Raw genomic sequence first — 16,626 nt, forward strand, 5'->3', positions numbered from 1 at the left:
GAACTTAAGGAAGAAATTTATCATATCTCACCAGAGCCAACAAGAGTCTCTGCCATTAGGAGCAGGCGTCTCTCAGCCAGGGAGAGAGGATACACTCCACGGGGTAACCTCTGGTCTTTTCTTCGAGAGCATGGAGAAGACATGAAGAAGTGGGATGGAAAACCCACTTCCACTTTAGCAGCCCGGGTACGTGAACTGAAAAGAGGAACACCTACCACAAGAAGCCCATCTAGAATCAAGGTTGCCCCAGTCTCTCAGAATTCCAGACGGTACAGGAATGATGATATGACTGATCCTCTGGAAGGGACCTCAGAAACATACGTACAGGAGGAGAACAATGTATGCCATGACCAGGAATAGGGGTGCCCTGCCTCTAGCCAGGTGTTCTGGTTTGGGTTGAATTAGGGGAAAACCTTCAAGGAATCCCCTAATAACAAAACCTCTACCACCCCTCCCCCCAACCCTGGGTTTGGGAAGGAGTCTCTTGAACACAAAGTGGAAAAAACCGGTTTATTAACAAATGAATAAACACCCCCCGACACAAGGGAAAAAAAAAAAAGAACAGAAAAAGCTCAGGTTACTGTGAGGGGAGGGGCGCGCAGCTTCTTTTACAAGCCCCGGCGATCTTCCTCGGACTCCTCCAGCCAGATCAGCTCCGGGTGCCGGTCCTAAATCTTAAAGGGGGGGGGGGGGGGGGGGGAAAGGGAGAAGAGGAAAAGGGAAAAAAAAAAAAACAAAAAACAAACAGAGCACAGAGGCGGCAGAAAGAAAGGAAGAAAAAACAAAAGAACGAAAGGGCAAGAAACTAGCAGAAAATTGCAAGACAGCGAGCACCTAGAAGCAGGGAAGCCAAAGCAAAGCAAAGCGGAGCCAGCCCAGCAGGCCAGTGCCCGCCCCCCCTAAAGGGGACGGAACACCTTCTTAGACATAACAAGGGTGTCCACGATATGGGATTATGGGATAGAGAGCACTGTCAACCCAGGACACCAGGAAAAGGAAAGGGGTAATCGGATCTACTGGACTGTGTGGATCCGATGGCCTGGCACATCTGACCCACAAAAATATACGGCGTTGGTTGACACTGGGGCCCAATGTACCATGATGCCATCAAGGTATGTAGGAACAGAATCCATCTCTATTTCTGGGGTGACAGGAGGGTCCCAGGAACTGACTGTATTAGAGGCTGAAGTGAGTTTAACTGGGAACGAGTGGCAAAAACACCCCATTGCAACTGGTCCAGAGGCCCCATGCATTCTTGGCATAGACTATCTCAGGAATGGATATTTCAAAGACCCGAAGGGATATCGCTGGGCGTTTGGGATAGCCGCAGTTGAGAAAGAAAACATCAGACAGTTGAATACTTTGCCTGGTCTCTCAGATGACCCCTCTGCTCTGGGACTGCTGAGAGTCGAAGAACAACAGGTACCAACTGCCACAACAACAGTACACCGCTGCCAATACTGCACTGACAGAGACTCTGTGATTCCCATACACGAGATGATTTGTAAACTGGAGAGCCAAGGGGTGGTCAGTAAGACTCATTCACCTTTCAACAGCCCAATATGGCCTGTGCGTAAGTCCAGTGGAGAATGGAGACTGACGGTGGATTACCGTGCTCTGAATGAAGTCACGCCACCACTGAACACTGCCGTACCAGACATGTTAGAACTTCAGTATGAGCTGGAGCCAAGGCAGCAAAGTGGTATGCGACCATTGACATTGCCAATGCCTTCTTCTCCATTCCTTTGGCAGCACAGTGCAGGCCCCAGTTTGCTTTCACCTGGAGGGGCGTGCAGTACACCTGGAACCGACTGCCCCAGGGGTGGAAACACAGCCCCACCATCTGCCATGGGCTGATCCAGGCTGCACTGGAGAAAGGTGAGGCTCCGGAACATCTCCAGTATATCAACGACATCATCGTATGGGGGAACGCCCCAGGGGAGGTCTTTGAGAAAGGAGAGAAGATTATCCAAATTCTGTTGAAAGCTGGTTTTGCCATTAAACAAAGTAAGGTTAAGGGACCGGCTCAAGAAATCCAGTTCCTGGGAGTCAAGTGGCAAGATGGACGTCGCCAAATCCCCACAGAGATAATAAACAAGATCACTGCCATGTCCCCACCTACCAACAAGAAGGAAACACAAGCTTTCCTAGGTGCCATAGGCTTCTGGAGGATGCACATTCCTGAGTACAGTCAGATCGTGAGCCCTCTCTATCTGGTTACTCGCAAGAAGAACGATTTCCACTGGGGCCCTGAACAGCAACAAGCCTTTGTTCAGATCAAGCAAGAGATTGCTCACGCAGTAGCCCTTGGCCCAGTCAGGACGGGACCAGATGTGAAGAATGTGCTTTACTCTGCAGCCGGGAACAACGGTCTGTCCTGGAGCCTGTGGCAGAAGGTGCCTAGGGAGACTTGAGGCCGACCATTGGGATTCTGGAGCCGAAGTTACAGAGGCTCCAAAGCCAACTACACTCCCACAGAGAAGGAGATCTTGGCTGCCTATGAAGGAGTTCAAGCTGCCTCAGAAGTGATTGGCACTGAAACACAGCTGCTTCTGGCACCCCGATGACCAGTGCTGGGGTGGATGTTTAAAGGAAAGGTTCCCTCCACGCATCACGCCACTGACACCACATGGAGCAAATGGATTGCTCTCATCACACAGCGTGCCCGTATTGGAAACCCAAATCGCCCTGGGATTCTGGAAGTTACAACAAACTGGCCAGAAGGTGAGAATTTTGGATTATCGTCTGAAGAAGAAGAAAAGCAAGTAACACATGCCGTGGAAGCCCCACCATATAATGAGCTACCAGAGACTGAAAGACAATACGCTCTCTTCACTGATGGCTCCTGCCAAATTGTAGGCGCTAACCGGAAATGGAAGGCTGCAGTTTGGAGCCCCACACGACAAGTTGCACAGGCTACCGAGGGCCAAGGTGGGTCGAGTCAGGTTGCAGAGCTTAAAGCTGTCCAGCTGGCTTTGGATATTGCTGAACGAGAGAAATGGCCGAGGCTCTATCTCTACACTGACTCATGAATGGTAGCTAATGCTCTGTGGGGATGGCTGAATCGCTGGAAAAAGGCCAACTGGCAGCGCAGAGGAAAACCCATCTGGGCTGCTGACATTTGGCAGGACATCGCTGCCTGAGTAGAGAGACTGACCGTGAAGGTTCGACACGTGGACGCGCACGTACCCAAGAGCCGGGCTAGTGAGGAGCATCGAACAACGAGCAGGTGGACAAAGCTGCCAAGGTGAAAGTATCACAGGTGGATCTGGACTGGCAGCACAAGGGAGAACTGTTCTCAGCTCGTTGGGCCCATGATGCCTCTGGTCATCAAGGAAGAGATGCGACATACCGATGGGCCCGTGACCGAGGGGTGGACCTTACTATGGACAGCATCTCCCAGGTCATCCACAACTGTGAAACCTGTGCTGCAATCAAACAGGCCAAGCGAGTGGAGCCTCTGTGGTATGGTGGACGATGGCTGAAGTACAGGTATGGGGAAGCCTGGCAAATTGACTACATCACCCTTCCCCAAACCCGCCAAGGAAAGCGCTACGTGCTGACCATGGTGGAAGCCACCACTGGATGGCTGGAAACCTACCCTGTGCCTCATGCCACTGCCCGGAACACCATCCTGGGCCTGGAAAAACAAGTCCTGTAGAGACACGGCACCCCTTAGAGAATTGAGTCGGACAACGGGACCCATTTCAAAAACAGCCTTATAAACACCTGGGCCAGAGAACATGGCATTGAATGGATATATCACATTCCTTATCATGCACCAGCTGCCGAAAAAGTTGAACGGTGCAATGGACTACTAAAGACTGCCCTGAAGGCACTTGGCGGGGGGACCTTCAAGAATTGGGAAATGAACTTAGCCAAAGCTACCTGGATGGTCAACACGCGAGGGTCTATTAATCAAGGTGGTCCTGCCCAGTCTGAACCCTTGCACACAGTGGATGGGGATAAAGTCCCTGCAGTACATATGAAAGGCATTTTAGGGAAGACTGTTTGGATTAATCCCGCCTCAGGAAAAGGCAGACCCATCCGTGGGATTGTCTTTGCTCAAGGACCTGGTCACACTTGGTGGGTAATGCAGAAAGATGGGGAAACCCATTGTGTACCACAGGGAGACTTAATTTTGAGTGAGAACAGGGTGTAACATTTTATTCTCTATGTGTATGCATATCTTTGTAAGAATGTATTGATTTGGATATGATGTAGATGGTAATAGAATAAGGGGTGGATTATGTCCTGGGTTGCAGTGTAGGATGTACACAAAGTATTTATTCTATCACCATCTTCATGAACTGTTGAAACCAGGTGGGCTAGTGTTTTCCCAAGCCCCCTGCCTCTTCTGCTAATGGCCTTCGGAGTGTCTTCTGCTAATGGCCAATTAACGCCTTTCCGGTGTCTTCTGCTAATGACCTTTGGAGTGTCTTCTGCTAATGGCCCATGAGTCACAGGTAACTCCCTCCAGGGGTTATCTCTGTTAATGGGCCATCAAGGACCCATTTCACACTTCTCATGCTATTGTGAGATGCTCTGCCCAGGGGGAGGAGCCAAGCATTCTCACCTGGATATAAGCTGGTATGTGGGACAGTGCAAGGGCACTTACCCACTGGATTCCCAGAGGAGTAGGGCTGCCAGACCTTTCTACAGGATCACTGCTTCAGGAAGAGCCCCTCACCTGGACTGCTTCTACCATCCTGCACAGGTTGTATTCTAACTCTGTCAGCAATCCTTCGTGTTATTGCATTTATTTTATTTTACTTTTACCCTTTTTACCATTTGACTTGGAGCCTCTCATTTGTTTTGCTTTTAAACCACAACACCCTCCTACCTCCTCTTCATTGATTGATGTCAATGCATGTTATGTCAGCAGACACTCCCCAGTTATACCCCATTGGTTTTATGTCTACCCACCCTGAGTTCCACCCACTGTATAAAACCCTCTCCTCCTTGAGATTCAGGGTCTCTCTGAGGCACTGGTCTTAGGGTGAGGGCTCCCTCCCTCCTGCCCAATAAACCTAAGTTCTAGTGAAGCCTTTGAGGGTCTTGTCTTTCTTTCTCTACCATCGCAACACGGCAGGGCTGGTGGGCAGCCAAGATCCCACTGACTATAGATCCTGTGGGGGCGTGTCGTGGCTGGCCGAGCGTTGGAGGACATGCACCGCCGCAGATTGGTGCCCAACGTGGGGCTGCCACACTGCCTGTCACCGAAGCCACGTGGGGGCTGACACGGTTGGCCTGCAAATCGACGGATCCTGTGCTCCAGGCTTTTTGAGAGACTGTTGCTCCAGCGCGTTCCGGAGCCTTCAGCGCTTCACGTGCTGCCAGTAGAAGCAGCCCTCTAGTAGGGTGTGCTCCTGGCAGAAGAGGAGAGCAGCTTTCTGGCACCAGGGAAGTTCTCCTTGGTGGAGGAGCCCCCTACATGCCGCCTTTCAACCCACGTCACCAGAGCTTAGGTGTCACCCTGCTGTGGGCACGCTTTGGGAGACTCAGTCTTGTGGCACTGCACCTCTTTAGGGGGCTTTGCACCACACTTTAGGGAGCCATCAGGCAGTTCCAGCCTGAACAGCTTAGGTCGTGTGGCCCCTGTGGGGGGTGCTTGTTTTGCCTCTCCCTGGGAAGATTGCACTCCAGTGGGGATTTGTGTTTGTTTTGTTGGTGTTTTTTCCTTTTCGTTTATGCATCTGTAGCTTGTTCTGTCAGGTTTTGCTACTGGCTTTATTTTCTGTGTGGCACCCCGGTTCTGAGGTTGGTGGCCTGGCCGGTTTTAAGTGTGATCAGCGTTTTGTTTTGGTTTGCCTTTCATTTGTGCGGTTGCATGGTGTGTGTGGTGGCTGGTTTGACATTGGGCCAGAATGAGTGCAAGGCTCTCAACCACTCAGAAAGACGTTTTGTATAAAGTTATTGGAGTTCTTAATGAAATTAAGTTCTCCAAAGGAGAGCTTAAAAGGTTTGTGAGGTTGCTTTTCCTCCATTTTCCTTAAACAACCCTTGACCATGTAAGCAGCGTCCCGTTTTGGAACAACGTCTGCATCAAATTTGAGAATCTGGCCCGGTCAGGGGACACGAAAGTCGCCAAATTTACGTTCTGGCTGCAGCAAATGAAAGCTGCCCTGTTAAAAATGAAAGGAGTGGAAAAAAGTCAATCTGGTAGTTTTGAAAGTTGTTTCCCCAGTTCGCGCCCTGTTCCCCCTTCTCCCAAGTCCCCTCGTCCCCCAGCAGGAATCCTCAAGGGAGTAACAGCACGCTCTGTGCCTGTCAGCCCCGGCTCCCCGAGGATCCCAAATTCCCCCCGCCCGAGCAGTTGTGGCTGGATTGCTCAGGACTTCTGTGGTGGCCCTAGCCAAGCTACCCAGGAACTTTCCCTTCCACATTCTTTCCCAGTTAATAAACCTAAAGTTCAGTGTTCACTGGCTGAGGGGGAGCTACCTCAAAATGGCGCCCTCAGCTCAGGTTTAGAAAATGGCGTTGGCCGCATGGTGTGGTCGTTGTCTTTGTCCCGTATTCCTACCTTTTCCCCTTCTCCTTCCCCTAATCCTCCTTGTCATCCTACCAAACCCTTCCTGCCCTCAACCTCTCCCCTTTCCCAAGAGTTCTCTCCGCCTTTCCCTCCTCCTTACCCCGCCCCAAAGCCCACCTCTGTGGCAATGTGTGGTTGCGTTCGGTTTATCAGTTACAATTGCATGGTTTTAGTTTATAAGTTTTACAGTTGGATGGCATGTTCAATGTACCCCCCTGGTCTTTCCTCAGTTGGTTCTTCCTTATGCTCGTTATGTGTCAATCATGAGTTATATAAGCCCCTGGTCCTGCCTGTCATCCTGGGGCCCCTCCCCGTGTCCGGAAAATTCCAGGGGAGGCTTCAGGCGATTGGACAGGATCCAGGAGTTCCCCACCCAGTTCTATATGATTTGTTGTTGTATGTGTCTGTTATACCCTGAGCCACTCCCTACCTGTTCCCTATTGGTCCCATGTTCTGCCCTGCCCTGAGCTACGCCTACCCTTTTAAACTGCTGCACTGAGGTGTTCGGGGTCTCTTCTGAGGCACGGCCCTGGGTGAAGGACCCCTTCAATAAAGCCCAGTTGCTTCAATCTCAAGAGAGTCCCATCTCTTCATTCACTCGCGCCTTAGCTGTGATTCTGCTCCCGCTGAAGAACCCCCCGTGTTGCCGTGGTGCCAGGGCTGGCCGAGGTGAGCGACACAGGCAGACACCGTGACACGCCTCTTGCATGTTTCCACCCCCAAGTGAGACCACACCTCCTGAATGGCCCAAGCCCCTTCCCCCTTCCGATTCCCACGCTCCCACCTTCCTGTTCCCATGATGGGGGACCTGAGGGAGAAGAGCAGGAGACTGGAAGTGCAAGCCCCGATGACATTCCATCCCTGACTCTGGTCACCTACCGGAGGAGTAGTGGTGGGCAGACCACTATGGCTGCCTGGAGAGCTTTGTCGCAAGGGATAATGAAGGATCTGATGAAAGCCCTGAAAGAGTATGAACGTGGAAGTCCATCCTTCAGGGAAGGTTAAGATCTTCACTTGCCGGGAGTGTAGTTGTCCCATTTCATCTAAAGCAGCTTTACTGTTGTCTCTCAAGCTATGGGAGGCAACGTGGAAAGACCTGCTCAGGGACGCCCTCCCAGGCCTTTTAAAAGATCCCACCACCTCCACAGACAACAATGGGGACCCATTTCTCTAGACCACTTAGTAGGTCTGGCTTAGAGGGTGAGTGGGAGGGCGCTTCAGATCAGGCCACAAATGTCCCCCAAGATGTTCTTGAATTGATGAAATCAAAAGCAGAACAGGCGTTTGTAAAAATGCGGCCTGTCGGTCCTCTTCAACCATATTCAGAAATTTTTCAGGGGCCCTCAGAACTATTTGTGCAATTTGTAGAAAGACTAACGGCCGCCATAGAGCAGCAAGTGCCGAAGCCGTATGCAAGGGACAAAGTTTTGGAGCGCATGGCGTACACCCGTGCCAATGAAAGGTGTACAGCAGCCATTCTGTCGATTCCCAAGAAGCCAGGTGAACTCCCCTCCCTCCATGAAATGCTCCAGGCGGTCGGTGCAATAGCGACCAGACCCTTGCAGGCACAGAAGAGGAGCCCCCCAAGGGCGGCTGCAGTCAGCATGTGAGATGACAGCCGCAATCTGCAAATGCCGAATCTGCAGAAGAAATCCTTCCGGGGATATTTGGACAGACCGTGCTTCCTCTGCAGAAAAAAGGGACATTGGACCAACCAGTGTCCCCTCAAAGGGAATTTTGATCAATTCAAAAAAGAAAGGGGGAGTGGGAAGAAAGAAGCAGGAGGTGGAGGATCCCATCAGGAATCTCAGCTAAGAAAAAACTAGGTGGGGAGCGCGGGGCCACCCAGCATGCACACCCCAATTGGGTGGTCAGAGCCAAGGGGAACGAAAGAGAAAGAAAAGGGTCTGATGATAATTCCATTTTGTCTCCAAACAGATTTTGACATTGGGTCCTTCTCAGGACTCACGGTCGGATGTGACGCCGAGTCCTCCTCCGCAGAACTCACCACCAAAAGTGATGGAACACCTGATCTTGCCTGAGCCAGAGACATCTTTGACAACCACCTCAAGGTATGAGCCCTTTAGGCTCCATTTGGCCGAGCCTCTTCACTTGTGGGATCGCGATTGGCACACAGCTGTGGTCTCAAAGGAACAAGGTACGTGGCACCTGATTGAGGGGAAATTCATAGTCGTGGGGGATTGGAAATACACCCCCAAGGACATAAAGATCGCTCCTGGGTTGTTGACATCCAACCCAGAGCGATTCGTCCTCTGGCTGCACACTGAAAATCCACCCACCTTCCTCCCGAGGGGGCAAATCATAGCACGGCTCATTCCAACCCCTTTGCTTGCTGCACAAACCAAAATGACTAACAATGCAGAAGCAGAGGTGAGCAGCAGCACGAAAGACGCACCACCGAAGACGGCTGTGCAGAGGATGTCCCAACAGTCAACGTAGTGAGGCAGGTTGGTAAAAATAATCCTGAGGAGTTTTGTAAAATCTCGGTAGGTGAGGAATCCAAACTCATAAAAGGAGTTTGGGACACTGGAGCATTTGTGACGGTCATACCGGAAAGTGTGTGGCTGCCACACAAGGAACTGCAAAACGTAGTAAAGCAAGTCAACAGTATAGGGGGTCTCCAATTGGCACAACAGTCGAAGAGCATGGTGCAAATTGAGGGACCAAAAGAACAACTGGCTTCATTGCGTCCTTTCGTTTTAGACTATGATGCACCCCTGTGGGGGAGAGATCTCATGGCCCAGTTGGGCTCGCAATTGGCATTCCAGACCCTCCACAGAATTTTCGGGCAGTGGTCATTGAAAAGCATCTTACCCAAAAACTGAATTGGTGAACAAAAGAACCAGTTTGGGTAGAACAATAGCCACTCTCAAAACAAAAAATAAAGGCGCTCAATGAGCTCAACAAGGAACAATTACAGAAAGGCAACATCGAGGAGACTACCTCACCGTGGAACTCCCCAGTGTTTGTCATCTAGAAAGCAAATAAGACCAAGTGGTGACTCCTTTACAACCTCAGGAAAATCAGTGAAGTAATAGAAGATATGGGACCTCTCCAACCAGGGATACCATCCCCAACCATGCTCCCCCAAAATTGGAATCTGGCCGTAATTGATATTGAAGATTGCTTCTTCCAAATTCCCTTCCACCCTGATGATGCTCTGCATTTTGCCTTCTCGGTGCCCATTCTTAACCAAGAAGCCCCTCAGAAGAGGTACCATTGGTGTGTCTTGCCTCAGGGCATGAAAACTCTCTGGTTATCTGCCAGTGGTATGTCTCTTCCTTGCTTGCACCAGTACATGCAGCCGCGCACCAAGCCATTATTCAAATTGGGTGAGGTCTTGGCTGCATCTCTCTGCTGAAGACCTACTCCCTCTTTTCGATTTATTGAAAGGGGGAGAGGGGCTGACTTCCCCTACATCACTCACCCCAGCAGCACAAAGAGCCCTTGAGAAGGTTCAAATCATGCTGTCCACTTGGCAGGCCCACAGGTGCAAGCCTGACCTGCCCTTCCGATTTATCATTCTCAGAAGACTGCCACACTCTCAGGGATTGATTTTTCAATGGGACACTAAGATAGAGGGAACACCTAGAAAGGACCAAGGCGGGGATGATCCTCTCTCAATCATAGAGTGGGTCTTCCTTAGACACCACAGGTCTAAAAAAATGACAAAGCCACAAGAACTCATGGCTGGTCTCATCCGGAAGGCCAGATTCCGCCTTAGAGAACTGGCCAGATGTGACTTCGAATGGATCCACGTACCAATTCGGGTTAATTTGGGCCAAATTACAAAGGCCATGCTAGAACACCTGCTTCAGGAGAACAAAGCATTGCAGTTCGCTTTAGATAACTACTCCAGCAAAATTAGTATCCATCGGCCAGCCCACAAATCTTTTAATTTGGAAGCTCAATTTCAATTAGTACTTACAAGTGCTCAGAGCAAAGAGCCCCTCGATGCCTTAATCATTTTCACAGATGCGTCCGGAAGGTCCCACAAGTCAGTAATGACTTGGCAGAACCCTCACACTCAGCAGTGGGAATCAGATATTGTTGAGGTCGAAGGATCACCTCAAGTTGCTGAGTTGGCCACAGTCGTTGGGGCATTTGAGAGGTTCCCTGAACCCTTCAATTTAGTCACAGATTCGGCATATGTAGCAGGAGTAGGTTCTAGAGCTGAAAATTCCATTCTGCAAGAAGTGTCTAACATGGCACTGTTTGAGTTGCTTTTGAAACTAGTTAAGCTGATTTCCCGTCAAAAGCAACCATTTTACGTGATGCATACGAGGTCACACACGGACCTGCTAGGAGCCATAGCGGAGGGAAACAGAAGAGTGGATGCTCTTGCTGCCCTGTCGAGATGGCTCTGTTGCCTAACATATTTGAACAGGCAAATATCAGCCATCAGTTGCACCACCAGAATGTGCCAGGTCTGGTCCGAAGTTTCCACCTTACTCGTGACCAGGCCAGGGCCATCGTGGCCACGTGTCCCCAGCGTCACCAGCACGCCCTCCCTTCTGTGCACATGGGCGTGAATCCCCATGGGCTCTCCAGCTGTGAGGTGTGGCAAACAGATGTCATGCACTTCCCCCAATTTGGGAGACAAAAGTACGTGCATGTCTCAGTGGACACTTCTCAGGTGCTGTTCATGCTTCTGCCCACACAGGGGAGAAAGCTGGGGATGCTATTAAGCATCTCATCCAGGCCTTCTCCTTTTTGGGCGTCCCAAAGTCACTTAAGCCTGACAACAGCCCTGCATACAGGTCCAGGAAGTTCTGCAGCTTCCTGCAGCAATGGGAAGTGGAACGCAAAACCGGCATCCCCCACTCTCCAACGGGCCAGGCGATTGTGGAAAGAACCCATCAGAATATCAAGAAGGTTCTATGCCAGCAGAAGCAAGTTCTCAGAAGCAAACCACCATCAATCAGGTTGTCCTGTGCCCTGTTCTCTTTATACTTTTTAAATTGTTCCTTTGACACCATGAACCCACCAGTGTTGAGACACTTTCATGGGAGCGGCCGGTTAGGGCCCCACAAAAGGCCAAAGATACTCATCAAGGACCCAGAAACCTTGAAAACACAAGGCCCTCACAATTTGATTATCTGGGGGTGCGGGTACGCCTGCATCTCCACACCCACCGGTTTGCAGTGGATCCCATCCCAAAGTGTGAAACTTTATGTTCCCAAGGCCTCAGAGAGGCAAGAAACCCAAGTTGCGGTGGCCTCCTGGCAGAGGAAGAAAAAAGAGACAAGGTAGAAAGGGTCCTTTACCAGCAAATCCAGACCCTACCCCTATGGCTCTTCCGTGAGGAAGAGAAAGACAGAGATTCCTGTTTTTCCTTCAGCATCCCTGAGTGCCTGTTTTCATAATTTTGCTTTATTTAAGTTTCAGGTGCCAGTCCAAAGATGGCAAAAATGAGAATCCACAGCACTGCATCTGTCGTCCAAGCAGTGCTTCTTGCCAGTCTTCTCTGGTCGACCATCTCATGGATTGTGCCTCAGCCGAAGGCCAGTGTCTGGAAGACGTTGGCAAAGACCCTTGGACAGGATCACATTTGCCTGTCCTTGGCAGCTGCAGGTGACCCAATGTCGTCATGTCTTGTGGGGATCCCATTTAAGGAGGAAGAATTTCCCCCCGCTCTCCTCCAAATGAAACATCAGTACAATCGGAAGCCCAGCCACGTTTCCCATTTCATAGAAGTTCATCAAGTCCAAGGAAACACCTTTCCAGTGAGTAATCCCCTAGCTTTCTGCAAGGAGTGGGCGTCCCATCTCCCTGAAATGTCCCTTGAGCCACAGGAGCTACATCTACTCGGTTCATCCCAAGCCCCTTTTTGTATCCACTTTAACTTCGTCCCACCAGAAGGTCAAGAAAAATCCTTTGTCCCAATCATCCAAATCAAAAAATCATACATCGCCGGAACATGGTGTGAAAAAACTGCCCATGTGTCCATGGCATCCACCGGAGTTCCTAAATCCCTTTCCCTCCCTAAAGGTATTTTCCTGATTTGCGGTGATAGGGCGTTCCCTGGCATCCCCTCTCGTCTGATTGGAGGCACATATACCATAGGCAAGTTGGAGCTGTTTACACCCAATAAAACTCAAATTATGGATTAGACACGCAAAAATTCCTTGAGGCATGCACCAGTCCATAAATGAGATTTGGCAAATCTCGACCCAGACTGTAATTCGGAGATTATCCATTGGTCCAGGGCCAAGGCCACCACGGTCATAGTTTTTCTGCCCTGGATTTCAATTGCAAAAGCAATGGGTGAATTAGGCCGATTAGAGTGTTGGCTGGCTAAGGAAGCAAATCTTACGTCCAACGCCTTTGCTGGCCTTCTATCAGACGAAGAAATAACAAGGCACGCGACGCTTCAGAATCGCACAGTCATTGATTATCTCCTACTCCTGCACCAACATTTGTGTGAAGAGTTTGAGGGCCTTTGCTGCTTTAACCTGTCTTCCAAAGCTGAGGACGTCTGCAAATCCATCTCGCAGATCAGAGAGAGGGTCGATGACATCAAAAAGGAGAGCAAAGACTGGTTTGATAACATATTTGGAAACCTTGGACTCTGAAACTGGACTGGCTCCATCATTAAGACTGGGTTGTTAATTTTCTATATTATTTTAATTACTGCGCTTGCTTTTAGACTCATTAAGAAATTTTTGTCTAAGTTAGTTGCTACCGCCACCTCCCCAACAATTAACCGAGCAGAAATGGCTGAAAATACCGAGATGCAAGACCTAAGCGCCCAAGAAGAAAATGTAGACTTCCTGCCTGAGATGCAAGGACAGTGGCCCATCCCATTCCGTGAGTGGCCGACAAACCAACAATGGTTTGGAGAGCTATATCCCAATTCCGAGTATTTAGCCCCTCAGCCACAGTTCCGGTCATTTTAAATAAGTAAAAAGGGGGAGATGTGGTGATGTGACTTTCATAATGAGTTTTATTTTAAGACAGTTGTTCTTTGTACCCCAGTTCAGTGCAGTTCTATTTTTAGTTTTCCTTTTGTTACAAGTTGTAAGCTTCTCCCCCAACCTTCCCCAGATACAAAGGGCAAATCCTCATTGGTTTGCCTTTCCCTCCTTGGGTACCTGTCCATCACATGTTAGGAAACCCTCCTACCCTGTCAGTCACTCCAGGACCTGTCCCCCAAGTCCAGAAGCTTCGATGGCAGATCTCTGGGGACTGGCTGGGTTGCAAGCTTTCCCCTCCTACCTCCTCTTCACTGATTGATGCCAATGCATGTTATGTCAGCAGACACTCCCCAGTTATACCCCATTGGTTGTATGTCTACCCACCCTGAGTTCCACCCACTGTATAAAACCCTCTCCCCCTTGAGATTCAGGGTCTCTCTGAGGCACTGGTCTTAGGGTGAGGGCTCCCTCCCTCCTGCCCAATAAACCTAAGTTCTAGTTAAGCCTTTGAGGGTCCCGTCTTTCTTCCTCTACCATCGCAACACGGCAGGGCTGGTCAGCACTAAGATCCCACTGACTATAGATCCTGTGGGGGCATGTTGGGGCTGGCCGAGCATTGGAGGACACGCACCGCCGCAAGACTGCGGTAGACAGGGACGAGCGAACGGAAGATATCGCACTGTACGGTAAGATAGGGCTACCCTTCCCCCATAAGTGTTGCTGTCTGTTATGTTATGTTACCCAATAGTTAGGCCAGTTCCATATGCAGAAGGAAGTGACGACACAAACACAGGTTATATATTGCCATGTAACTCATGAATAAACACCATTTGCCGTCCACCATATTGGTGTCTGTGAGCTCTTGGCCTAAACGACCTGAGGTGGTCGCCGTGCCGTTCCCAAACCAGGTCGCCACGCCTCGGAGGAGACAACAGACCCCTCGGTGCTGCCCTGATCAGCCCTCGGTTCTGCTCTTTTAGTGTTGGGGAGCGGCCACTGCCAGTGCGGTTTCTGTTATTTTTTATTCTATTCCCTACTGCTGCTGCTTCTCGCCACTCTCGGTGCAGTTCTTCCGTGACACAGGCGGCATGGAACCCTTGGTGCAGTTCTTTTCTTGTATTTTATTCTATTCTCCATGTCCAATTCTATTCACACCTTGCACCCGCCTCGGCGCTGCCCTTCTGCTCACACCCAGCAGTGCCCGTCCCGCGGTGCGGCTCTTCAGTGACACTGGGCACCAGGGACCCCCCGGCGTAGCTTTTTATTCTATTTTACTCTATTCCCTATATTTTATTGCATTTACCCCCTGCCCGTGCTTCGGTGCAGCTGCTTCAGACATGAGCGGGAGAGACGCCCTTGGTGCAGCCCGTTGATTGCATTTTAGTCACTTCTATTTTAGTCTCTTTTTTCTTTCCCACCACACCCATCTCGCCGAGCGACTCCTCCATGGACCCGGGGTGGCACAAACCCCTCGAGGCAGCTCCAACACGGCCCAGCCCGCCGCTGCCCCCCCGAGACCTCCCTGCTGCTCCCCGGGGATCGGACACCGCAGGAGGCCCCGGCTCCTTCCTCTTCCTCTTCTTCCTCCGGGCGGGATTGAGCCCCCGCCGCCGCCCGGCTCCTTCTGCCGCTCCTGCCCGGCACGAACCGGCGGTGTCGCTGATGGGGCCGCAGCGCGGCTGCCCCGGGACTGCCCCGCGCCTCAGGGCCGGGCCGAGGAGTGACCGCACGGCTGGGGAGGGACCCCGCTGGACAGGGCAGGGTCTAACCCCATGGACAGATCCCACGCCGGAGCAGGGCAAGGCTTCCTGTCCCTAAAGGGGGAAGCAGCGGCACAAACTGACCGTAACTCCCATCCCTTCTCCCTGCACCGCTGGACAGAGGAGGGAGAGAACTGGGAATTGTGGTGAATTTTCACATTCGTAATTATGAAGCAGAGTCACAAGTGGAGCTCCTCCTTCAGTTTCAAACGGGGGAATCCAACTTGGGCTCCGGGATTTCCATAACCTCAAAGTGTTACTTGGTACTGGACACTTTAGTTTAGGCAACATGAGGCCCTTCTGCAGCAATGTCTCTCTGTTTATTGTCTATTTCCCCCCAGCCCTCGTCCCCCTCCCGGAGGTTTGCAGGAAGAGCCGTCCCACAGCCCTTCCTGCCCCGGCACCCGCGGCCGCTCCGGTGCCATCAGGCCCCGGCTCCAAGGGAAACCACAAACCCCTCTGGAAATAAACCCGCTCTGGGGGAAAACCCTGCAGGGGGATTGAATCCCACGGACAGCCAGGGCTGAGACTTGGAGATTCCAAATGCTCCAAGGGGCCGGAGAGAACCGCGCTGGGGCCTCAGGGCCTCCCTGGCGGCACCTCCAAGACCCCCGAGCAGAGCGACCCCTCCCGCCCCACAAAATCCACAGGTTTGGGTCAGCTGAGGAAAAGAGCTGGAAAAAGGGACTGGAAAGGGGGTGGAGCCCGAGGGGACCCTCAGCCATCGCCCCAAAAGGAAGAGTTTTCTGCAGGAAGGCTACAGGAAAATCCTCCAGAAACCTGGAAGAAGCCGGGGATGGGGAGGGGACTCGGAGCCTAATTGGGGAGGAAAGTTTAATTGGGGCAAGGAAAGTCTTATTGTGGGGAGAAAATGTGAATGGAGAGGATTTGAATGTGAGGGGATGATTTGAACTGGGGAGAGAAAATGAAGTGGGGGAGGATCCCCCAGCCCTCGGCTGCGCCCTGAAGGTGCTGCCAGAGGTTCCCGTGCTCTGACCCCCCAGGCTGGGGATGTGGAGCTGCCGCTGCTCTCCAGGAATGTTTCAGGATAGAAACTCCATTCAAGCTTTTATGGTCCCAGTCACTCCCAATAAGGTCCCAGTTGTCCCCAACATGGTCCCAGCTCCTCCCAGTCATGCCCTGTATGGTTCCTTTCACTCTCAATCCCTCCCAGTAGGAGTCCAGTATGGCCCCAGACACTTCCAGTATGAACCCACTCACTCCCAGTCACTCCCTCTAGGATGTCATTTGGCCCCATTGTGGTCCCAGCTGCACCAAGCATGATCCCAAAATGAGTCCAGTCACCCCCAGTATAATCCCAGTAACTTCCAGACACTCCCAGTATGAGTCTGGTTTGATCCCTGCTACTCCCTGTATGATTCCTGTCATGCCCAGA

The sequence above is a fragment of the Zosterops lateralis genome, assembly GCF_965231275.1.
Source record: "Zosterops lateralis genome assembly, chromosome: 35".
Taxonomy (NCBI): Eukaryota; Metazoa; Chordata; class Aves; order Passeriformes; family Zosteropidae; genus Zosterops; species Zosterops lateralis.